The 26,256-nt window shown below is 39.4% G+C and overlaps 1 long non-coding RNA gene across 1 annotated transcript; it reads right to left on the bottom strand.

Annotated features, from left to right (window-relative positions):
* Window positions 1-3,097: 3,097 nt before the first annotated feature.
* LOC129030611 (uncharacterized) lies at window positions 3,098-22,890 on the bottom strand. Its single transcript, XR_008500711.2, has 3 exons — window positions 20,717-22,890; window positions 14,394-14,460; window positions 3,098-7,846 (listed from the first exon to the last, which is right to left on the bottom strand). It is a non-coding gene; the product is annotated as an uncharacterized LOC129030611 (long non-coding RNA).
* Between the last annotated feature and the right edge of the window lie 3,366 nt (window positions 22,891-26,256).

Raw genomic sequence — 26,256 nt, 5'->3', positions numbered from 1 at the left:
TCTGAGCTCACTGCAGCCTCGACCTCCTGGATTCAAACAATTCTCCCACCTCAGCCTCCTGAGTAGCTGGGAATACAGGTGCCCACCACCATGCCTCGCTAATTTTTTTATTTTTTGTACAGACAGGGTCTCACTATGTTTCCCAGGCTGGTCTCAAAGTCCTCCACCTCGTCCTCCCAAAGTGCTGGGACTACAGGCATGAGCCAGCACACGTGGCCTGTCAAACAACTTTCTATCAGCCCACTCCTGATATTTTTTAATTATCTTTTTTTCCTTTGAAAGCTTGCTTGTAACTGAGGCTGACGGAGCTCATATCCAAGGTAACTGGGTCTGAGTCTTTAGAACAACTGTCCTCATCTTGGCTCAAGTAAACTTTTTTTTTTTGTCCTGAGATAGGGGTCTTGCTATGTTGCCCAGGCTGGTCTCGAACTTCTGGGTTCAAGTAATCCTCTGCCTCAGCCTCCTGGGTAGCTGTGCCCAGCTTAAGTAAACTCTTTAAATCATATTTTGTGCCTTAGCATCTACCTTTAGGTCGACAATGGTAAAGAATAAAAGTGAAGATTTTTAACACTGGATTAAGTAGGAAATTCATAAAAAATAATATCAAGCTCTGCAAAGAGCTATCTTAGCATAAATAAAAGGATGGTCTTTATGTATAAACTGTAAGAAAAGGACTTCTAGTTGAATAATATTTTTCCAAGTACATTCATTAATATGTAAATATCAATTAATAGCATCATATAGATTCATTTGCAGAGTTAAATTCCCATGTGGAAATTCTGTAGAGTTGAATGAAGACAATGGCAAATGGGTAGAAAAAACTTCCCTTGAATGGACTTCTTGCTATTCTCTCGCTGCCATTTCATTTTGTCAATGATGTAGCTCATTTTTAATAATTAAATTATGTTACACACAAATAATCTATCTTCCCCTATTTCTACACTTCTAACTTAGCTTTGCTGCCAAAGCACACTGAAAAAAAGCCGTTTGTCAAGACATATAACTTGAGTATTGGGATTTTTGTTCAAAATGCATTTAGGATCCACGTGCAGGAAATCTAAACAGCCACTAGAGGGTGCCAGTCACATAATGACTGAGTAATGCCTCCTTCCCCTTTGAGCTATTTCTAAATCTGAAAAGCCAACTGTTCTTGGTAAAGCCTTAGTAAATATGTTGATATTATTTCTTACTTGTGATTTGTAGTGATGTGTAAACATGAGACCAGAGATAGCTATGGCCACAATTATTTCACCCGACGTAAAAATGACTTCTGTGGTCTCCATTAAAGGACAAAATGACCAGTCTTTCCTGCCCCTCTGTCATTTTTTTTCTCAGTTGCATAGTTTATCCCATTCTTTTATTGCTCAACTGAATGTTTGTAGGTATACTGACTGACTTTAAAGTGGTCAGATTTATCTTTCCCCCCTTTCTCTGTTTCTGTTTTTCAACCTTTGTTCTTTTTCCCTTATATATTCCCCAGCATTTTTTCTTCTTTATATTCCTTTCTTCAAACATTTTATTCCCAAAAGCAATGTTACAAGAAATAAGAAGGCCATGCTATACAGAACTCTAGGAGTAAGAAAAGCCTAACTTAGGAATTAGACGGAGATAGAATCTGCCTACTTAGTATAACACACCTTTGGGGCTGGTCTTCCACAGCAGGCCCTGAATGAACGTAGACTTCATCAGCAGGACAGAAATGAAATCTCTCAGAGCCCTCCTAGAGGAGGAAAGGGATAAACATGGGTGGTTCTAAGGTATCTGGGAATGTAGTTCACTGTAATGCACAGTGTTAGGCAAAAGGACAAAAATCTATTACTACTATAGAGAAAAGGTCAAAGAGCCTATAAACTCAAACAAATATAAAAATTGCCACACTAGTGAAACCCAAAATCATTTAGTTTTTTTCTTGAAACCATGTTACAAAGAAAGTTTTGTGGAAATGTTTGGTTGTATATTGTGACTCCCTTAAAATGTCCCTAAAGCATCTGTTTTTCTTTATAATCAATCCACTTTGGCTTTTCATCCCTGAAGTATTTAAATTCTTTCGGAGGCTTTTCTATTTCAGCCTGTAAATCCTTTGGAGATTAGAAGCTCCATGTGATTATAGTCATTTATTTATTCAAAAAAGCATTACTGGCCCATGTGGTGTCTCACACCTGTAATCCTAATACATTGGGAGACACAGGAGGATTGCTTGAGCCCAGGAGTTTGAGACCAGCCTGGACAACATAGTGAGACCCCGTCTCTACAAAAAATAAAATTAGCTGGGTATGGTAGCACATGCCTATAGTCCCAGCTACTTGAGAGGCTGGGGTGGATCACTTAAGCCCAGGAGGTTGAAGCTGCAGCAAACTGTGATCACACCACTGTACTCCTGCCTGGGTGACAGAGCAAGCCCCTGTTTCAAAAACAAACAAAAAACCGAAAAAGCATTATTGTGCACTTAATTTTGTGCCAGGCACTGTTTAATGCATGTCCTGAGAATATTAATATGAAAAGACAGCATCTCCTTACTCTTGAAAAAATCAGCCTAATGAGAAAGGTGGTCTTGTAAATAAAGTATAAAGAGGTCATCTTGTCTTAAATCACCTTTTGCAAGTATGCCTCCTTCCTCTAGTATTCTGGAATTTATTGAGTAAATTCAAGTAGATGCTAAACCATTTATAAACCAAGATATTCTACAAATATATCATTCTTGTATTAAGATGTAAATTTTAAGTGTGTATCATTGTTCTTTCTTTTCTGATTCTGACTTTCAGTCATTCTTCAAAACTGTTTTTCAGTGCCTCCTACGTGCCAGGCACTGTGGTAGAATGCTGGGATACAAATATGAATATGACATTATCTCTGACTCTCCAAGTTATTTATTTCACATCTCCTCTCTCCTCAAACCTCCAACACTTCATCTTTCCTCACTCTCAACTGGTGATCTCAATTTACACTTCACTGAAAGAACAGAAGCCTCAGGCAGTAATTATATCTTCCCACCATTGAATCTACCAACCTACCCGAATCTGAATACATGTTCTCCCTCCTTTCACAATGAGGTTGTCCTTTCCAGGGCTCTGGATCCCATGCCCTCCTGCCTATTTGAGGATTTCACTCCTGCCATTATGTGTCCTCTTTTCTGCATCATGCCTTAGTATTGTCCTGCTTGACTAAACTCTCTCTAGACTCTCCATCCTTGCTGGCTTCTGCCCTCTATCTCAGCATGCCTTCACAGTAAAGCTTATCAAGAGTTGCCTATACTTGCTCTCTCTACTTTCTAACTTCTCTTTCTCTGTTCAACCCACTCCAATTATATGTTCATTGCATCTGCTGAAATAATGTTTACCAGATCTGTCACCAGTGACTTTGACCTTGCCAAAGATTATGTCAATTCTCAGTCCTCTCTAATCTGACCACTCTAAATTTGGCAGAGGTGACCATTTCCTCCTATTTAAAATCCATTCTGTAGTTGGCTTCTGTAACCATATGCTCTCAATTTTCCTCCTATTTCACTGGTGTTTCTTCTTGGTTACTTCTTCCTCTACTCAACCCCCCTGATCTCCTTGAATATTTAATTGCCTTCTCACATCTCCACTTGTATTTCTTAAGGCATCTCAAACATAAGACAGAAAAATTATTGGTCTTTCCAGAATTTTCTCCTTTTCCAGTTTTGTACATCTTGAATAAAGCATCCCTACTCACCTAGTACTTCTTCTCACCACCTCCAAACCAATCCATCAGCAAGTCTTTTCAGCCCCATATGTAAAAAAGAACTTGAATCAAACCTCTTCTCACCACTGTGACAGTTACCACCCTAGTTCAAGTCATCATGTCTTGCTTGGATGACTGCAGTAGCCATGTAATTATTTTCCAGGTTTATCCTCCCGCCCACTATTAGAGAAGCCAGAGAGCCTTCTAAAACAAAACCACATCTCTGCCCTACTTAACACCCTATGATAATTTTCCATTGCTCTTAGAAAAAACTGAAGCTCTTTCCAAAGCCTCTAAGACCTGCATAGCTTTCCTACCACTCTCCCCTTGTTGACTGCACCCTGGCCACATAGGCCTGCTTTACAGCCCTCTCATTTAATGTCAAATGCATTACTGTCTCGGGCTTTTGCTCTTATTGTTTCCTATGGCTGGAACTCTTCCCATGGCTGGCTCCTTCTCTTTGTTCACTTTCCAGAGCTGTCAGTACAAATTGTCTCCTCAGATCCCTTCACCATTCTATCTAAAATATTCCAGCCACCTATCTCTCACCTGCAAAGTCATTCTGAGCCCCATTACTCTGTTTTATTTCTTCATAACACTTAACATAATCTGAAAGTATCCACTTTTTTTTTTGTCTCTCTTCTCATTAAATGTAATGAAAGGGCAGGGATCTCATGTGTTTTACTCACCCTTGCATATCTACTCCAGTGTCTGGCACACAGAGATGTTTGAAAATAATGATTAAATGAGTGAAAAGTCTAGTGAATGAGTGAAAGAACAGGAAGATGTGAAAGCCAGCAGGTAACAACCCTCAGTGTGATATGAACCGTGACAGAGATAACCAACCAAGGAAACAGTCCATGAAGATAAGTAGCTATGAAATTGCTGGATACTTTTTATATACACCTGACCTAAAATTACATTTTTCTCATTCAGATCTTGAATATTTGAAGATATTAAGTACCTTTTCTTTTCTTTGTTTTTTTTTTTTTTTTTTTTTTTTTTGAGACAGGGTCTCATTCTGTCACCCAGGCTGGAGTGCAGTGGCACAATCTTGGCTCACTACAACCTCCGCTTCCTGGGCTCAAGTAGTCCTCCCACCTCAGCCTCCCAAGTAAATGGGACTACAGGCACACACCACCACACTTGGTGTATTTTCTGTATAGATGGAGTTTTGCCATTTTGCCTACGTTGGTCTCAAACTCCTGAGCTTATTTGATCTGCCCACCTCGGCTTCCCAAACCGTTGGAATTACAGGCATGAACCACTGCGCCCAGCCCTTAAGTACCTTTCATAGAAGAAAGCTCATTTTTTTATTCCTTTCCATTTCCTAGCTCCATGTATTTCTCCCAAATTAAAGCCCATATCTCATTTCTCACCTCCTTTTCATGTTCAAAATGTTCTTCACAAAAACAATAGCAAATAAATATTTAGAATTAACTGTATCTTTGAAATGCTATAGTTAAATGATTATTTGACTGTGCTAATGGCAGGACAATTGCTTTTATAGTTTCTGTGAAATTCTCTGATATTTACTTCAAAATTAATAGGTGTATTTTAGGTAAATTAACAAAGAGTGTTATATTAAGATTTTTACATCTTCTTTTATTTTTTTAGTCAGGTTCATTGAGGTATAATTTATACACAGTAAAACTCACCCCTTTTAGATATACCTCTGTCAAAAGTATACAGTCATGTACCCACCACCATACAAAGACATAGAACATTTATGTCATCCTAAAGTTTCCTCATGCCTCTTTATAATAAATCACTTCCCCCCCGGCCCACTGCCTATCACTGACTTGTTTTCTGTCCCTATAGTTTTGCCTTTTCCAGAATGGAATCATGTAATATATACCCTTTTGATCTTTCGATATTGCTTTTGAGATTCATCCATATTGTTACATCTATCAGCTGTCCGTTCCTTTTTATTGCTTTATATTTCATTTTATTTCATTGTATGACTATATTATAAATTTTTTATCCCTTTATATCTTTCTGTGCTGAGTTTTGAGGTATTATATCCAGAAATATTGTTACTTGGCTGGGCGTGGTGGCTCACACCTGTAATCCCAGCATTTGGGAGGCTGAGGTGGGCAGATCACTTGAGGCCAAGAGTTCGAGACCAGCAAGGTCAACATGGCAGAACCCCATCTCTACTAAAAATAGAAAAATTAGCTGGGCGTGGTGCTGGGCACCTGTAATTCTAGCAACTCGGGAGGCTGAGGCAGGAGAATCACCTGAACTCGGGAGGCAGAGGTTGCAGTAAGCCGAGATCGTGCCATTGCACTCCAGCCTGGGAGACAGAGTGAGTTTCTGTATCACAAAAACAAAAACAAAAACAAAAAAAAACAAAAGAAAAAGAAAAGAACTATTATTATTTTTTGGAAGACATTTTGGTTTTACTAAATAAACATTTTTTGAGCCTCTACCAAGTACCTGTGGATTCTAAGGTGAATAAGATGCATTTTTGTTTTGTGGAGCAGATAACAGCAGGTGGAAGAATGGAGAATGAGTTTTTTTTTTGTTGTTGTTTGTTTTTAGAAAGGCCCCAGAGAGGGTAAGTTTTGTTGGGTTGTGAAAACTCTTTGAAACATAAGCACATTAGTAATTATGGAATCATTTCACACATCTGTTTTTTACTTCTTTTCACACTTCATCATGTGTGTTCAACTTTATTGATTATAATATTTAGATATGTAATTTCCAAATTAAAATTTTAAGATGGGATAATATAGTAATTAAGAATATAAGCTTTAGACCCAGAATAACATGGATTTAATTATTGTGTTCACTTCTTCTTTAGGATTGTGGACAATTGTTTTGTCTTTCCAGAACAGCAATCCCTATTTTTCAGTGAAATGCTTCTTCAAACTGCATGATTCTCATGGAAGCTGCCACAGCTAGTATCAAACTGAATGGTGAAAAACTGAAAGCCTTTTCTCTAAGATCTGGAACATGGCAAGGATGCCCACTTTCATCACTGTTATTCAACATAGTAATGCAAGTCCTAAACTAGAGCAATCAGACAAGAGAAAGAAATAAAGGCATCCAAATTGGAATAGAAGAAATCAAACTGTCCTTGTTTGCCAATGATATGATCTTATATTTGGAAAAACTGAAAGAGTCCACCAAAAAACTACTATAAACAAATAAACAAATTATAAACTGATTCAGTAAAGTTCCAGGATACAAAATCAACATACAAAAATTAGTAGGATTTCTATATGCCAACAGTCAAAAATCTGAAAAAGAGATTAAAAAAGTAATCCCTTGCTGGAAGTGGTGGCTCATGCCTGTAATCCCAGCACTTTAGGAGGCCAAGGTGGGCAGATCATCTGAGGTCAGGAGTTCAAGACCAGCCTGACCAACGTGGTGAAACCCTGTCTCTACTAAAAATACAAAAATTAGCCGGGCATGGTGGCGGGCACCTGTAATTCCAGCTACTGAGGAGGCTAAGGCAGGAGAATTGCTTGAACCTGGGAGGTGGAGGTTGCAGTGAGCTGAGATTGCGCCATTGCACACTAGCCTGGATGCCAAGGGTGAAACTCCGTCCAAAAAAAAAAAGTAATCCCATTTACAATAGCTACAAATAAAATTAAATACGTAGGAGTTAATCCAAGAAGTGAAAGATCTCTATAATGAAAACTATAAAAGACTGATGAAAGAAATTGAAATGGACACCAAAAAATGAAAAGGTATTCCATGTTCATGGATTGGAAGAATGAATATTGTTAAAATGTCCATACTACCCAAAGCAATCTACAGATTCAATGCAATCCCTATCAAAATACCAATGACATTCTTCACAGAAATAGAAAAAAAAGATTCTAAAATTTATATGGAACCACAAAAGACTCAGAATAGCCAAACCTATCCTAATACCACAAAACTGGAGGAATCACATGACCTGGTTTCAAATTATACTGCAGAGCTCTGGTAACTAAAATGACATGGTACTGGCATAAAAACAGACACATAGACAAGTTGAACAGAATAGAGAACCCAGAAACAAACCCACACACCTACAATGAATTCATTTTCAACAATGGTGCCAAGAATATACACTGCAGAAAAGACAGTCTCTTTAATAAGTGGTGCTGGGAAAACTGGATATCCATATGCAGAAGGTAGCTACAGCAACCTGGTAAGAGATAGAAAATATAAAAATATGTAAATAGAGAATGCATAAAGTTAAAATGTAGGGAGCATGGAGTTAAATTATTGAGGTTTTGTTTTTCTTTTTTTGTCTATTAGTATTTTTTGTGACAAGATAAATTATAATCCCTTTAAAATAACTTTTGTTGTATCTATAAGATGTTTTCTTAGAAGACTCATGGTAGCCACGAGACAAAAACCTATAATAGATTCATGAGAAATAAAAGGCAACAAATTAAAACATGTTACCAGAGAAAATCATTTACCCACAAAGGAAAACCATAAGAAAGGAAGAGAGAGTTTACAAAACAAGTAATAAATTGTCAGTAGTAGGTCTTTATCAATAATAACACTGAATGTAAATGGACTCAATTCTCCAATTAAAAGGCATAGAGTGGCTGAATGGATAAAGAAACAATCCCCAACTATATTCTGCCTAAAAGAAACACAACTTCACCTATAAAGACAAACATAGACTGAAAGTGAAGAGGTGGAAAACAGATATTCCATGTAAATGAAAACCAAAAAAGAGCAGGATTAGCTATACTTAAAAGATAAAATAGACTACAAATCAAAGACTGTAAAAAGAGACAAAGAAAGTCACTATATAATGACAAAGGGGTCAATTCAGCAAGAGAATATAACAGTTATAAGTATCTATGCACCTACCATTGGAGCTCCCAAGTATATAAAGCAAACATTAAGAGATCTAAAGGGGGCTGGGCACAGTGGCTCACGCCTGTAATCCGAGCACTTTGGGAGGCTGAGGCGGGCGGATCACGAGGTCAGGAGATTGAGACCATCCTGGCTAACACGGTGAAACCCTATCTCTACTAAAAAAAATACAAAAATTAGCTGGGCATAGTGGCGGGAGCCTGTAGTCCCAGCTACTTGGGAGGCCGAGGCAGGAGAATGGCGTGAACTCAGGAGGCGGAGCTTCCAGTGAGCCGAGATTGTGCCACTGCACTCCAGCCTGGGCGACAGAGCAAGACTCCGTCTCAAAAAAAAAAAAAAAAAAAAAGAGACATCTAAAGGGAGAGAGAGACTGCAATATGATAATAACAGGGGACTTCAACACCCCATTCTCAGTAATGGACAGATCATGCAGACAGAAAACCAACAAAGAAACATCAGATTTCATTAAATTACATACTAGATCAAATAGGCTTAACTAACATTTATAAAACATTTCACTCAATTGCTACAGAATACACATTCTTTTCATCAGCACATGGAACATTCTCCAGATTAGAACATAGCCCACAAAACAAGTCTCAACAAATTCAAAGTAGCATAAATTACATCAAGTTTTTTTTTCTTTTCTTTTCTTTTTTTTTTTTTTGAGACATTTTCTCACTCTGTTGCCCAGGCTGGAGTGCAGTGGCATGATCATGGCTCACTGCAGCCTCCGCCTCCCAGGTTCAAGCGATTCCTGTGCCTTAGCCTCCTGAGTAGCTGGGACTACAGGCATGCGCTACCACGCCCAGCTAATTTTTTGTATTTTTAGTAGAAACAGGGTTTCACTATGTTGTCCAAGCTGGTCTCAGACTCTTGAACTCAGCGATCCACCCACCTCGGTCTCCCCAAGTGTTAGGATTACACGCATGAGCCACTGCTCCCAGCCTTCAAGTATTTATTCTGACCACAATGGAATAAAACTAGAAACCAATAACAAGAGGAACCTTGGAAATACACAAACACATGGAAATTAAACAACATGTTCCTGAACAAACAATGAGTCAATGAAGAAATTAAGAAAGAAATTTAAAAATTTCTTGAAGCAATGAAAATGGAAATTCAACATATTAAAATCTATGGGATACACCAAAAGCAGTACAAAGAGATAAATTTATAGCAACAAACAAATATATCAGAGAAATAGAAAGACTTCAAATAAACAACCTAACTATGCTCCTCAAAGGACTAGAAAAGCAAGAACAAACCAAACCCAAAATTAGTAGAAGGAAAGAAATAATAAAGATTGGAGAATAAATAAATGAAATCAAGACTAAAAAATACAGAAGATCAATGAAATGAAAATTATTTTTTTTTAAAGATAAGGCCTGGGGTGGTGGCTCACACCTGTAATCCCAGCACTTTGGGAGGCTGAGGCGGGCAGATCATGAAGTCTGGAGTCCAAGAACGGTCTGGCCAACATAGTGAAACCCCATCTCTACTAAAAATACAAAAAATTAGCCAGGTGTGGTGGTGTGCACCTGTAATCCCAGCTCCTCAGGAGGCTGAGGCAGGAGAATCGTGTGAACCCGGGAGGCAGAAGTTGCAGTGAGCCTCGCGCCATTGCACTCCAGCCTGGGCAACAGTGTGAGACTCTGTCTCAAAATAAACAAGGATAAAATTGACAAATCTTTAGCTAGACTAACAAAAAAAGAGAAGAGACTCAAATAAATAAAGTCACAAATGAAAAAGGAGACATAAGAACTGAAACCACAGGAGTGCACTCATTAGAGACTATTATGAACAACTATATGCTAACAAATTGGAAAATTTAGACAAAATGGGATAAATTCTTGGATACAATCTACCAGGATTGTACCATGAAGAAATAGAAAACTTTAATAGACCAATAACAAGTAATGAGATTAAAGCAGTAATAAAGTCTCCCAGTGAAGAAAAGCCCAAGAGCTGAGGGATTCACTGCTGAATTCCACCAAACAGTTAAAGAAGAACAAATACCAGTTCTACTCAAAGTATTTTTAAAAACTGAGGAAATACTTTCTTTTTTTCTTTTCTTTTCTTTCCTTTTTTTTTGTTAGATGGAATCTCGCTCTGTCGCTTAGGCTGGAGTGCAGTGGCGCAATCTCAGCTCACTGCAAGCTCCAAAGAGGAGGAAATACTTTCAAATTCATTCTACAAGACCAGCATTACACTGATACCAAAACTAGACAAAGACATAACAAAAAAAGGAAACAACAGGCCAATACCCTGACCAACACAGATGCAAAAGTCCTCAACAAACTATTATAGTATTATAGTAAACTGAATTCCACAACACATTAAGAAGATAATTCATCATGATCAACTCGTATTTATTCCAGGGATGCAATGATGGTTCAACATACCCAAATCCATAAACGTGATAAATCACATGAAAAGAACCAAGAACAAAAACCATACGATTGATTGAGTGGTTGAGACAGGGTCTTACTCTGTTGCCCAGGCTGACGTGCAGTGGTGTGGTCATAGCTCACTATAACCTCAAACTCTTGGGCTCAAGTGATCCTCCTGCCTTAGCCTCCTGAATAGCTAGGACTACAGGTGTAAATCACCACCCCTAGCTATTTTAAACATTTTTTGTAGAGATGGAGTCTCACTATGTTTCCCAGGCTGATCTCGAACTCCTGGCCTCAAGCAATCTTCCTGCTTCAGCCTCCCAAAATGCTGGGATTACAAGCGTGAGCAACCACACCCAACCTCTGATCATTTCAATAGATGCCAAAAAAAGCATTCAATAAAATTCAACATCGCTTCATGATTAAAAACCGTCAATAACTTGAGTATAGGAAGAACATACCTCGGCTGGGAACGGTGGCTCATGCCTGTAAACCCAGTACATCGGGAAGCTGAGGTAGGTGAATCACCTGAGGTCAGGACTTCGAGACCAGCCCGGCCAACATGGTGAAACCGCATCTCTACTAAAAATACAAAAATTAGCCAGGCATGGTGGTGTGCATCTGTAATCCCAGCTACTTGGGAGGCTGAGGCAAGAGAATCTCTTGAAACTGGGAGGTGGAGGTTGCAGTGAGCCGAGATCACGCCACTACACTCCAGCCTGGGCAACAGAGCAAGACCCTATCTCAAAAAAAAAAAAAAAAACCTACCTCAAAATAATTAAGGCCATATGTGACAAACCCACAGCTAACATTGTATTGAACAAGCAAAAATTGAATGCCTAAGAATTGGAGGAAAAACAAGGATGCCCACTTTTACCATTTTCATTCAGTATCATCCTGGAAGTCCTGGCTACAGCAATTAGACAAGAGGAAGAAAGGACATTCAAACTGGAAAAGAAGAAGTCAAATTAGCCTTGTTCATAGATGACATGATTTTATACTTAGAAAACCCTAAAGAAAGACTTCACCAAAAAAAACTCTTAGAACTGATCAACAAAATCAGTAAAGTAGCAGGATACAAAATCAACATACAAAAATCAGTAGCGTTTATATATGCCAGGAGCAAAAAAATCTGAAAAAGAAATCAAGAAAGCAATCCCATTTACAATAGCTACAAAGAACATAAAATACCTAGGAAACAATTTAACCAAAGAAGGGAAAGATCAATACAAGGAAAACTTATAAAACACTGATGAAAGAAATTAAAGAGGACACAAAAAATGGAAAGATATTCCTTGCTCATTGATTAGAAGAGTTAGTGTTGTTAAAATGACAATACTACCCAAAGCAATGTACAGATTCAATGTAATCTCTACCAAAATATCATTAACATTCTTCACAGAAATAGAAAAAACAATCCTAAAATTCATATGGAACCACAAAAGAGCCTGAATAGCCAAAGCAATCCTGAGCAAAAAGAACAAAACTGGAGGCATCACACTACCTGACTACAAAATATACTACAAAGTTATAGTGACCAAAACAGCATAGTACTAACATAAAAACAGACACATAGACCAATGGAACAGAATAGAGAGCCAAGAGCTGGGCACAGTGGCCCACACCTGTAATCCCAGCAATTTGGGAGGCTGAGGCTGGTGGATCACTTGAGGTCAGGAGTTCGAGATCAGCCTGGCCAACATGGTGAAACCCCATCTCTACTAAAAATACAAAAAATTAGCTGGGCATGGTTGCCCGCACCTGTAATCCTAGCTACTCAAGAGGCTGAGGTGGGAGAATCGCTGGAACCCGGCAGGGGGAGGTTGCAGTGAGCCGAGATCGCACCACTGCATCCCAGCCTGGGAGACAGAGCGAGACTCCATCTCAAAAAAAAAAAAAAGAGCCAAAATATAAATCCACACATTTACAGCCAAACTTTTTCCACAAAGGCACCAAGAACATACAATGGGGAGAGGACAGTCTCTAATAAATGGTGCTGGGAAAACTTGATAACCATATGCAGAAAAATGAAACTAGACCCCTATCTCTTACCATATACAAAAATAAAATCAAAATGGATTAAATACTTAAATGTGAAACCTGAAATTATGAAACTACTAAAATAAAACATTGGGGAAATGCTCCAAGATATTGGTCTGGGAAGATTTTTGTGGCCTCAAAAGCACAGGGAACCAAAGCAAAGTTGTCAACTGAGATTACAGCAAGCTAAAAAGCTTCTGCACAGCAAAGGAGACAAATAATAATGTGAAGTGATCGCCCGCAGAATGGGAAGATTTGCAAACTACCCATAATAAATAATTGTTAATTCTTTATTAATTTATTTAACCCTAACTGATTTTCCTGGCTACTAGGAAACTCAGAGCTTAATTTGTGGTTCATCTTTAAAAACTGAGCATGCCTTGTGGTTGTGCTTATTATATATATTAACCTTATACATCTCTACTCCCAACAAACCCAGCTTTATCTTATTTTTTTTATTCTGGTATTTTCTCTGCTAACCCGTTAAATTATGGCCCCTTAGTGAATCACATCTCACAGTGTTCCCACATTTGTATGGTGCTTTTCCTTAAATATGGGCTAGGCCTGTGACTTGCTTCAACAAGTGGCATGTAGCAAAAGTGACACAGTGCCAATTCCAGGCCTCAACTTTAAGGAAGCCTGGCAGCTTCCGTTTTTGTGCTATTTGAAGCTCTGAGCCACATGTAGGAAGTTTGGCTACTCTGCTGCAGAGACCACATGGAAAGTGCTACATATGGAGGTCATATAAAGAGGAAGAAGCCCTGAAACTACATGGAGAAAGACAGAAACTCAGTTCAGCCTCCCAGTGCTCCAGCTGAGCCCAGCCTAGATTGTGGAATCATGAGCAAACTAATGAGTTAACCAATTAGGTAAAGAAGAAATAACCAAATGGTCCCATTCCAGAATGCCCTACCCAAGCCCTTCCTCTTTCTTTAGGATGATGTTTCTGAAAGTCTGGCCTGAACACCACCTGTATCAGAATGACCTGGGGTGTTTATTTGAAAGAAAAATTGTCAATCCAACCCCAGAATTTCTTGGGCAAGGCAGGATAATCAGTATCTTTAACAAAACTTTTCCAATTGATTCATAAGGAAAATAAAGTTTAAGAACCTGGTTAAGGGCTTTCTCCTGACTGTTCTCCACACTAATTTAAGCCTACCCTTCTTTTTGACAGTCTATTACTCTATTTTCAGAAGTTTGATCCTGCTGTTCCTCAAATGCTGGACCAAAATTCTAGATCAAGGAATTTCTCATGCTATTTTCCTCTCACCTATCCAGCTCTGTTCTACTTGGTTCATTCACCCTGTATCCACCTTGTCTTCAGGAACTCTGATTTTGAGGTGCTTCTCATGTCTCAGCTAAAGAAACTCAGGCCTAAAAAAACTGAAATCTCTGACTGTGCAGATTAGTTCTGGTTCTTACCTTATTTTTCAGGCCAGCCACATCAGCTCTCCTCATCCTTAAAGTATCATGATGAGAACTTCTGAAACTGGATACAGTTAAATATAAGGACAGAAAAATATCTGATGGTTTTGTCAATTAGATATTGGTAAACTCAGTGACATCAATTTTAGGGGTGTGTTAAAGGAAAAAGATTTTGCAGTAGGTTTAAGAAAGTTTTTAACAAGGTAGAAAAGACTGAGCATGCTTGCAGGTGGAGGAAAAAGAACCAAGAAGGAAGGAAAAGTTGGTAATAAAATAATGTGTGTGTTGAGAAGGTAGCATGAACCAGAAGGGATGAGAATTGATTATAAAATAAGGTCCCAGAGAAAGAGGGAAGGTGTTTTCAGTTTTCTATTGCTATATAACAAATTATCCCAAATTTACCCATTTTATTATACATCATGATTTGAGGGGCCAGAGATTTCGGCAGGGCTCAGCTGGGCAATTTCTCTGCCCCACGATATCCTATGTGGTTACTTGCCAGGTTTGCTGGTAGATGGGTTAGTCTCAAAATTCCAAGATTGCTTCATTCACATGTCTGATATCTTGGCAGAAGTGACTGGAAGGTTGGGCTCAGCTAAGAATGTCAATAAGAGCACCTACAGATGGTCTTTCCAGGGTACTCTTAGGGTGACTGGCCTTCTTACATGATGGTTCAGGCTTCCAGAGAGGATATTCCAAATATCCTGGGCAGAAACTATTAGTATAAGTCTTCTTATTACCTCATCTCTCGGATCCCAGAATGTCACTTCTGATTAATTCCATTGGTCAAGTCACTGATTGGCCTTACTGACTCAGCCCAGGTTCAAGGGAAAGGGAATTAGACCCCACCTCTTGGTAGGAGTGTCAAAGAATTTACAGTCATTTTTAATCTGCTATAGAAGAGGTGAATTGGATAAGATCAGAGAATATAATAAAAGATTTGCCTTGGACATGAAGACAGAATACTGCTAAATGCTGGAGTATGCAGAACTCTGGTCCTCAGCTCCTCTCTTTCTATCCAAGTGTCAGGAATGCTATGCATTTACAAATTCGTAAACTTTCTTAAAACATTATGAGATATTGTGTGTGTGTGTATGTGTGTGTGTGTGTGTGTGTGTAGCTCATCAGCTATTGTTAGTGTTAGTGTATTTTACGTGTGGCCCAAGACAATTCTTCTTCTTCCAACATGGCCCAGGGAAGCCAAAAGATTGGATACCCCTTCTATATTGTCTCCCTAGGTGATCTCGTCTAGACCCATTGCTTCAAAGAACTTTATATACTGATACCTTTCAAGTGTCTATCTCTAGACCCAAGCTCTTGCCTGAGCTCCAGAACTTGTATATCCAACTATCTACTCAGCATATAACTTGGATGTCTAATAAGCATCTCAAATTTAACATGGCCAAAACCAAGCCATCGGATTTCTATCACACCCCAAATCTGCTTCCCCTGAGCCTTTCCGGTCCTAGTAAATTACACAAGTATACACTCAGTTGCTCAGGACAGATACCTAGGAGCCCTATTTGTCTCTTCTCTTTTCCTCACACAGCACATTCAATCCATCAGTATCTACTTCCAATTCATCAATAGGTTCCATTAGCTCCAACTTCCAAAATATATTCTGAACCTAACCACTTCTTTCCATCTCTACTCTTCCAATCTAGGTCAATGCCATCATCACTTCTCACTGGTCTCTATGGCTGCACTCTTGATTCCTCATTGCCCTTCCTCTATCCACATAGCAGCCAGAGTCATATTTCTAAAGTGTAAACCAAAGAATATAATTTCCCTGCTTAAAATTATCTAAAGATTTCCCATTGCATCAGAATAATCAACAAACTTCTCGTCAGAGTCTATGAGGCTCTCCAAATCTTGCCCCATCTGTGTCTCTGACCTCATCTCTCTCCACTCTTCTCCTTGTTCATTGAGCTCTAACCACTCTGATACTCTGTCCCGTGAACACACCAAGTTTGTTCATGTTTCAGGCCATCCCACCTCTTGCTCATTCTGCTTGGAGAGCCCCCCTGGATCTCATGTGCTTCCTTCTTTTTATCACTTGGGTCAGCGGTCCCCAACCTTTTTGGCATGAGGGAACAGCTTCATGGAAGACAATTTTTCCATGGACTAGGGTTGTGGGGGATGGTTTTGGGATGATTCAAACACATTACATTTATTGTGCACTTTATGTATATTATTATTGCATTGTAATATATAATGAAATAATTATACAACCCACCATAATGTAGAATCAGTGGAAACCCTGAACGTGTTGCAACTAGAAAGTCCCATCTGGGAGTGATGGTAGACAGTGACAGATCATCAGGCATTAGATTCTCGTAAGGATCGTGCAACCTAGATCCCTTGAATGCACATTTCACAACAGGATTTGCCTTCCTATGAGAATCTAATGCCACTGCTGATCTGATAGGATGCAGAGCTCAGGCAGTAATGCGAGTGGTGGGGAATGGCTGTAAATACAGCTAAAACTTCGCGTTCACATGCTGCTCACCTTCCTGCTGTGCAGCCCGGTTCCTAACAGGCCACAGACTTGTATGGATCTGTGGCCTGGGGGTTGAGGACCCCTGATTTAGGTGATACAAAGTGACTCAGATGTCACTTTCTCAGCCCTTTCCTGACTATCACAGCTAATGTAGTATCCCATCTCCCTGAGTCACTTTTCTCACAATACCCTATTATAGCTTCACAATGTTGATCAGCACCTGAAGTTCTTATTCATTTTTTTCTGTATGTTTATTGGTTGTCATCCCTCATTAGAACGTCATCTCCTGGGGGGGGGGCGCAATTGCTGTCTGTCTTATTTACAGCTCATTCTCCAGTACTTTGAACATCACAGACAACAAAATTGACACACAATAGATGTTTATTTAAATTGGCTATTTCTTTCTTCTGGAAGGAGGTTAAAGGAAGGTGGGAAAGGCAGGGCGTGGTGGCTCACGCCTGTAATCTCAGCACTTTGGGAGGCCAAGGCAGAAGGATCACTTCAGGTCAGGAGTTCGAGACCAGCCTGGCCAATATGGTGAAACTCCATCTCTACTAAAAATACAAAAATTAGCCAGGCGTGGTGGCACACACCTGTAATCCCAGCTACTCAGGAGGCTGAGGCAGGAGAATCGCTTGAACCCGGGAGGCGGAGGTTGCAGTGAGCTGAGATCGCACCACTGCACTCCAGCCTGGGCATTAGAGCGAGACTCCATCTAAAAAAAAAAAAGGGTGGGAAAAAGAAGGAAGACCCCCTTTTCTCTGTGATTTGGGACATAAAGTGGCTGATAACGAGAAACAGGTGGGACAGGGTTTTCAGAAGGGTAATGAATTATTCTAGACTCTTCCTTCAAAAGTTGTATTTGCAAAAAACCAGTAGTTGAGAGTTTTGTTGTTTCAATTCTAATTATCATTTCTTAAAAAGTAATTTTATAGAAGAAACAATTTGAATTTTTATCCCTTTAGGTAGCATTGGCTTTCAAAAACACCAATCTCACGTTTTTTACATTCTTGGCCTGGAATTGAATTATCTCAATCCACTGGTTTTGTTTTCTATCCTCTTTGTAAGATCTGCTATATCTGGTCCTGAAAACACAGGGTCAAGGCCCAGGAAAGAACAAATGTCAATGCTTTCTTTCCTCATGTCCCTTCACTATAGCCTTAGTGAGTCCTTTCACGCATCCATGTCCACACATCTCTGTTTCTCATCAATACAGCCTGTGTGTTTTGAAAGCATGCAATTTATGCCTTTATATCCATGCTTCTCTTTTTCCTATCAGCAAAATCTATGTGCTTTTTAAGAATTAAATAAGTATATTTTTCTTACATGTATTGGTCATTTTCTATATTTGAACAATAAGTTCTACTCAAGGTATATCTGTGCTGCAAAATTAATTTTCTTACTCAAATTTTGAATGGTGTTTCTTAAAATGACTTTTTTAACACTTTCTAATGAGGTGGTTTTTATTGGCTCACATATACCATTCCTCTAGAACGTTGCTGTGAACTAGATGTGAATTTATGAAGGTGATGAAAATAGCAATTAAGCTAAGAACTACTTCTGACAGGTAAGAGCATGGTTAATTATTTTTCTTAAAGAAATGCACAAATATATTAGGTTGGTGCAAAAGTAATGGCATTGAAAGTAATGGCAAAAACCGCAATTACTTTTGCATTAGCCAAATACATAGCCAAACAACTTTTGGAAGCCAGACCAACCTGCTGGACATGCTGAACCAGTTTTAGTGTATTCCAAAAGTGGAAAGCAACATGTATGATTCATTCCTGAGACATTTCAAAGAGCCAAATATGTTTATACATATTCATGTCAATATCTTCATGAAAGCTTTTGACTTGCCTTTTTACAAAAGCCTATATGCTGTTTACAAGTGTGGCTTAAGAACCAGAATGGACATGGGCATGCATCGGTAACTGGTCAGCAACCAGGTAAATTCCTGTAGCGTCTTTGCTCCTAGCCTACAAATGGGCTTTTTAAGAATAAGCCTCTCACCAAGAACCCACCAAGAGCATTAAGAAATGAAAACATTGCTCAGACCTCTTTTAGCCTGCTCCCGATCTGGAATCTTGATTAGAGAACTTATTTTTAGAGTTTTCCGCATTTGTTCAACTACATGTGTGGGAGGAAAGAACACAGTATCACTCCGAATGTGTGTCTGTGACTGTTCTCTCGCAAACTGGGGGCTGGAAGTTTAGGGAAACTGTTTTCTCGGATCCAAGCAGAATCTGGATGTAAACCATTTCTAGACTAATATCGGTTTAATTAATTCTTGTGAATCTCCAAAGATTCTACAGCTTGTTTTGGGATACAGCAATTGTTACACCAACCCACCCAATGTAACCTTTATTTTCCGAGGCCACACTTGGGGATTTTGAGTACATGGATAACAAGTTCCCACTCTGTCCTTTCTTTATAAGGACAACCAATGTGTGAGGTTTCTCCCATTTTCATGGGTCCTGAGTGGCCTCCCAGCCCTGGGAGCTTTCTCAGCCTTCTGCCAAGGCTCCAGCCAGGACTCTGCACCAGTTTCTCCCCCTGCTCCTGCTGGGGCTCTACTCAAAGTTGATAGGGGTGGGGTAGGGAGAGGGATTCCTACCTCCTTCCTTCTGGTGCTTATAACAGCTCTCTTAGCTGAAAGCTGGCCCTTAGGCTAACTCAATTTAATCCTCCAAGAGGCAGTATTTTTCTTTAAGCTTTTCTTCAGTTCTTTGTTAAAGACTTAAGTTTTCTCAGAGACTAGGCCAGAGAAACATTAATCTGTATCATAGCAAATAATTCATCACATGCAGACAGCTGCTGTCCTAACACTAGCCACAAATCTTAGTTTTCTGCTACCTTAGATGAATTTCCTGCCTTCCCAGGCAGCCCCATTCACTTTCCCCCAAAATGACTGGAAAAAGTCTCTTCTTATTTGGTTTAGGAAATATAATCATGGTATTCTAGGGTAATAATCATCACTCCAAATTCTTGTATCATTTCTTCCAAGAAGCTTTGAGACCCTCATGCAAATAATACTCTCTTATTCTGATATCTCTGCCTTTCCAAAGTGAACTTGTAGATTATATATCTTTCTTTTCCCCTATTTGACTAAGGTGGGCCTTGTCCATACAGAATCTTCAACACTGTCCCAAGCTTTATAGAATTCCCAAGGAGCTATAGTATGCACCTATGCCCTGTTCTGCACAGCAACTTGTCACCAGCTTCTTCTTTCCACTAGTTTCAACTTATTCCAGTCCTTCCACCCCAACCAACTCCTACACTCAAGATCTTGACTACAGAGCTCTGGGATATTAAAAGCAACCACCACTAGCATACTGTGTGCAGAAAAAAAAAAAAAAAAGTTTGGAACCCTTGGATTTAAATGATTTAGCAAAGATGGAAAAAAAATGTATGCTTTGGAGGCAAAATAAGTAAGATTTTCAAATCAATATTCAGAAATACTTTTTCATTGTCTATTAATTGCAAACAAAACAGGATTTTAGTTTGTCACCACCATAATCCAAGCCCCTATCATGTCTTGCCTAGACTCCTAAAATAATTTTCCTACTTTTATTCTTTCCACCTCCCAACACATTCTCCACACAATATAGTGTTCTTTTAAAACTATGTCATGTCACTTCCTTGTTTAAATCCTTTTGATGGCTGCCCATTTGACACAGCAAGAGTCAAACTCCTACCATAATAGTAATGATAGTACTTCATAATAATCATAGATAAGAATAGTAGTAGGTTACCCCTACTATTCCCTATCATTGGACTTTGTTACTTCCTTCACAACATTAATTTCATTGTATTTACTTACTTGTATGTTGTTTGTCTCCCCAGCTTGAATATGAGCTTTCCAAAAGCATCAGCCCTGTTTGTCTTATGTTGGATCCTTATCTCCCGGCATGGTGCCTGGTACGTATTAAGCAATCAGTAAATGTTTATTGAGAGAATAAAGTTTTAGGATTTAAAAGTAACTTAGAAACCATTGAATCCATCTAGTCCCTTTCCCCAATTCAGGGCTTAATTTTCAGCCCTCTGTAATTCAGAGGCTACTTGGATAGCAGTGTTTATGCTGGTGGAGAACAAAAAAGAACAATAGGGAGGAGCTGTTCCCTTCCCCTAATTGATTTTACCTTACTTGTTCCTACATCAGCTTTGCTTTTTACCACTTAGACAAACAGTCATATGAGTCATTTATTCATAGCCAAGCAGCTTAATCATGCATGTGGACACTCCTTTTTGTGTGTATGTGGAGGGTGGGGAGTTATAGTTGAGTAGTTTCCAAACTAATGTTCATCTAGCTATTTGTGGAATCTTAAAGATTTTGTCTATTAGAGGCATGAGCCACCGCACCCAGCCTATGCTCCCTCTAATAATTCTTTAATGTAGTATTTTCTAAATTATAAGCTTTGACTCATCATTGCGTATCATAAAGATAACTATGGTCTCGTGAACTTTCATTTCAGTCATAAATGTGACTGTGTATGTTTGAACTGTCTTGATGTAGATGTAAAATATATTTCTTATTGTGGGAAATAAACAACAAAAGTCTGAAAGCCACTGCCTAAATGAGCATTAATATAATATCTTATCTTAGAAAGGAGACTATTTGGTAGTCCTAGGAGAGGATTTGGGTTGCCCTCAGAGTCCTCTTAGTCAGGGCTCTGAGGCTATTACAGATTAAGGTGGATGAGAATGGTAATTCTGCCTCTTTCTTTTTTTTTTTTTTGAGATGGAGTTGCCCAGGCTGGAGTGCAGTGGCAGGATCTTGGCTCACTGCAACCTCCGCCTCCTAGGTTCAAGCAATTCTCCTGCCTCAGCCTCCCAAGTAGCTGGGATTACAGGCATGTGCCAGCATGCCTGGCTAATTTTTATATTTTTAGTAGAGGCAGGGTTTTGCCATGTTGGCCAGGCTGGTCTCAAACTCCTGACCTCAAGTGATTCATTCACCTTGGCCTCTCAAAGTGCTAGGGATTACAGGCATGAACCACCATGTCTGGCCTTTTCTAAGTGAAAGCACTATTTTATAGCCTGCAAACACTGTTAGAAAAATCTTCTGGAAGCACGGTATCAGTTATTTGAAATACATTACAAATACAACAAACACATTATTATTTTCATTAGTTCTCCATTACTTTTTTCCTTTGGCCCAACAGATTAGTACCAAAATGGCCTGGGGTCTAGTAAAAGCTGGGGAACAGGGCAAATGGGTGAAGAGAATTAGGCCCAAAAAGAACATGATGGGCTATCCTTTTTGTGCCAATTTCCTTCTTATCACTTCTTTTTTTTTTTTCCTTTTTTTTTGAGACGGAGTTTCGCTCTTGTTGCCCAGGCTCGAGTGCAATGGTGCGATCTCAGCTCACCGCAACCTCCGCCTCCTGGGTTCAAGCGATTCTCCTGCCTCAGCCTCCTGAGTAGCTGGGATTACAGGCATGTGCCACCACGCCCGGCTAATTTTGTATTTTTAGTAGCGACGGGGTTTCTCCATGTTGGTCAGGCTGGTCTCAAACGCCCGGCCTCAGGTGATCCACCCGCCTCAGCCTCCCAAAGTGCTGGGATTTCAGGAACGAGCCACCACGCCCAGCCCATGGCTTCTCCTTTTACAGTGAAATAGGAAACAAGATCATCTGCTGAGAATGAGGATAAGGGAGGAGGTATTGAAGGCTTGAGAAAAGAAAAGGCAAGAGGTAGTGGAAGAGTGAATGGACTAAGGAAACATAGTCTGGCTATGGGCAGCATTAAGGGATATGTATTTAAAGCAGGTCGAGTGAACATGGTTACCTGTTCAGCTGTGAGATGCAGTAGTTAGAGAGTTGACTTTTACAAGTGATGAAAAGGAAATTCTATTTAGGGAAAGAGAAGACCATAAACAAAGTTTGAGTACTTGAAATTACATGATGTATAAATATATTTTTAAAAATCTTACAGGCCGGGCGCGGGTGGATCACGAGGTCAGGAGATCGAGACCATCCTGGCTAACATGGTGAAACCCGGTCTCTACTAAAAATACAAAAAAAATTAGCCAGGCGTGGTGGCACACGCCTGTAGTCCCAGCTACTCAAGAGGCTGAGGCAGGAGAATCACTTGAACCCGGGAGGCGGAGGTTGCAGTGAGCTGAGATGGCACCACTGCACTCCAGCTTGGGCGACAGAGGGAGACTCCGTCTCAAAAGAAAAAAAAAAAAGAAATACAAACCTCAGCCAGATAGATATAGTCCCTGACCTTACAGAGCTTACTCTCTTAAATAAGCAATCACAATAAAATTTGGTAGGTTCTTAAAAAAGAAAAGATGAAATATAGATAGGATTGTTAGATAAAATATAGGATGCTCAGTTAAATTTGAATTTCAGATAAATAATGTATAATCTATTAATTACTATAAATATGTCCCATACAATCTGGAAACTCTACGAAAGTTCAGAGCAGGAGCTTCAAAGTTAGTCCAAGAAGATAATAAAAGGCTTCCTGGAGGAAGGAACATTTAAACTGAAACCTAAATTTTACCTGATGTGCCAAGTGCTTATCAATGGCATTTCTAACTAGAATTTAATTATTTCTGCAAAATGCTTTCTGCTCATTACTGGGGTGTGGACTTTGTCTCTCTCTCTCTCTCTCTTCTAAGTGTTCTTCCCATAATGTGAAGAGGAGAAAGATTTTTTAAATCTTTTTATATAAAAGAATAATTTACAAGTTACAGATGCTCCTCAACTTATGATAAGGCTAAGTCCCAATAAACCCATCATAACTTGAAAATGTCCTTAAGTCGAAAGTGTACTTAATACAACTAACCTACCAAACATCATAGCTTAGCCTAGACTACCTTAAACATGCTCGGAACACTTATATTGCCTATATTTGGGCAAAATCATCTAACACAAAGCCTGTTTTATAATAAAGTTTTGAATATCTCATGTAATTTAATTTTGTACTAAAAGTGAAAAACCAAACGATTGTGTGATTACTAGAAGTATGGCTTCTACTGATTGCATTTTGCTTTTGCAACATTGTAAATTCAAAAACTCCTCAATCAAACCATCTTAAATCGGGGACTGTCTGTAGAATCTAAGCTGAAAACTCCTTCTCCCCATTGGACAGAAAATAGTTGCCACATAACTTCCTGTGTAACATTATTAAGTATCCTTCCAGATTAGAGTAGCTCAAGGTTTTAAGATTGTATTACTTTATGCCATACTAATTTAGGCCACACAAGCTATTAATTGTTGGTGTAATTTTCCAAATGAACTATTTTTGTGTATTTTCCAAATAGAGTACTTTTGAGATTTAATAAAAAGAACTGGCCTTATTTTGATATACTGGAAATGCTATCCCAGCTTTGTCCCTGCTTGAGTCTTTTCCATCCTTCTCTGCCTTTCTTCCAGTGCAATCTATGGCTAATGTGCATTACAAGAAGGCCAGATGTTTCTGGGGAAAACTACAAACAAACAAACCCTTGCTACTTGTCAATAAGTGGTACTACAAATATCAGAATATACATCTATATTTTTTAGTGATAGATTATTTGAATCAGTCCATTTATTAGCATTTAAATTTGTTACCACCAAATCAGTTGAGCAAGATGTTAAGGGGGTGAAATAAATTCTTTTGGACAAACTTGGTCACTGTCACTTGTAGAGAAAGATAATTGCTTATTTTTGTAGCAACTATTGTCACAGACAAAAACAAAAAACAATACTTCTGTCAATTCCCTTTTAGTCTGAGTTTCAAGGTCAAGAGATGCATCAAGAAAGTATATCTGTGTAACTGCAGAAAATCACATCCTTGACTGCCCCAGCACAAGGCCCAGGCTGTTTCAGGCAGTTCCTCTCTAATGATACTGCTTTCCCAGCACATTTTAAAATTATTCTTGAGAACTACAACCAAGAAATGGTGGTCGGGGGGAGAACTAGGTCAGTCAGAGTCATATGGAGAAGTGTCTTCTAGACACTTTTTGGAGTATCTTGATGGCTCACAATGAACCCATTAACTAGTCCCCTCAGCTATGGCAGAGCTGTGTACAACGTCCCCCATCCTCCCTCTGGCCAGTGACTGGACTGGAAATAGGCTGCTGACTCAAGCTGAGCAAAGTCCCTTCCCAAGGAATCTGGAAGTGGGGATGGGAGCAGAGAGAGTGTGTCTTTCCATGTGGTTGGAACTGTAAAAAGTAAATATGAAAGCTGTGGCTGCCATCTGCCAGCTGCCATATGGCTTGAATAACTGAGAAAGCCAGATGCTGCAGAAAAAAATGAAGTGAGAAACAAAGTAAGCTCTTTCTCTGAGTTCCTGCTGATATTTCCATTTCAGTGTCAGCTCTTTTGACGCCTGGCTGCTTGCATTCCTGCCTTAGCTTCGTGAGATGCTTCTATTTTCTTATGTTTCCCCTTTTCTACCTAAAATAGTTCAAAGTTGGTTTCTACTCTTGATAAACAAACACCCTGATGAATCCTGAGGGCTAGGCATTGTCCCCACCAATCTCTCTGGTGAGGCAGTTGTTTATCAAGAGTCGCCCTGTGATGTGCACACTGCTTTCTCCTTAGCAATGTGTTCCACTCATCAGTCCTGCTAGGCAAAACAAATGAGAAAAGATGCAGGAAGCAGAGTGGGAAGAACTGGACACAACTGAGTTGAAAGCTAACCATATTACTTATTTGCTGTTTGACCTTAAACTAGTTCCTTAAGCTCGCTGAGCTTCTGCTTATTTATATATTCACATCTGCCTTGCAGGATTGATTAAATGAAATAATTTATGTCAAAATTCTAGAACAGGATAAGGCACATAGTAGGCACTCAACATCTGATGGCTGTAGATACAGCATGGAATGGTCACCTATAAACAAGCATTCAGAGATTATGGTTCTTGGAGCAGTAACTGTAATGATATTGTCACTTGGTATCCACGGACACATTTAAGGCTCTCTTCCACAGGAAGCAATGAGATAAATATTTAGACAGTTTTCAATTTTTCTGCTATTAACATAATTCTGCAGTGAACAACCTTGTAACTAAATCTTCAAGCACACTTTTTTTTTTTTTTTGAGCCAAGTCTCACTCTGTTGCCCAGGCTGGAGTGCAGTGGCGTAATCTCAGCTCACTGCAACCTCCACCTCCCAGGTTCTAGTGATTCTCCTGCCTCAGCCTCCTGAGTAGCTGGGACTACAACGGCCCACCACCACGCCTGGCTATTTTCTTTTGTATTTTTGTAGAGATGTGGTTTCACCATTTTGGCCAGGCTGGTCTTGAACTCCTGACCTCACATGATCCGCCCATCTCGGCCTCCCAAAGTGGTGGGATTACAGGCATGAGCCACCACACCCAGCCAGCCTCCTGAGTAGCTGGGACTATAGGCACACGCCATCA

Source organism: Pongo pygmaeus, chromosome 1 (genome assembly GCF_028885625.2).
Source record: "Pongo pygmaeus isolate AG05252 chromosome 1, NHGRI_mPonPyg2-v2.0_pri, whole genome shotgun sequence".
In the NCBI taxonomy this organism is placed as follows: domain Eukaryota; kingdom Metazoa; phylum Chordata; class Mammalia; order Primates; family Hominidae; genus Pongo; species Pongo pygmaeus.
The sequence above is the reverse complement of the archived record's forward strand: the minus strand, read 5'-3'. Positions and strand labels throughout refer to the sequence as shown.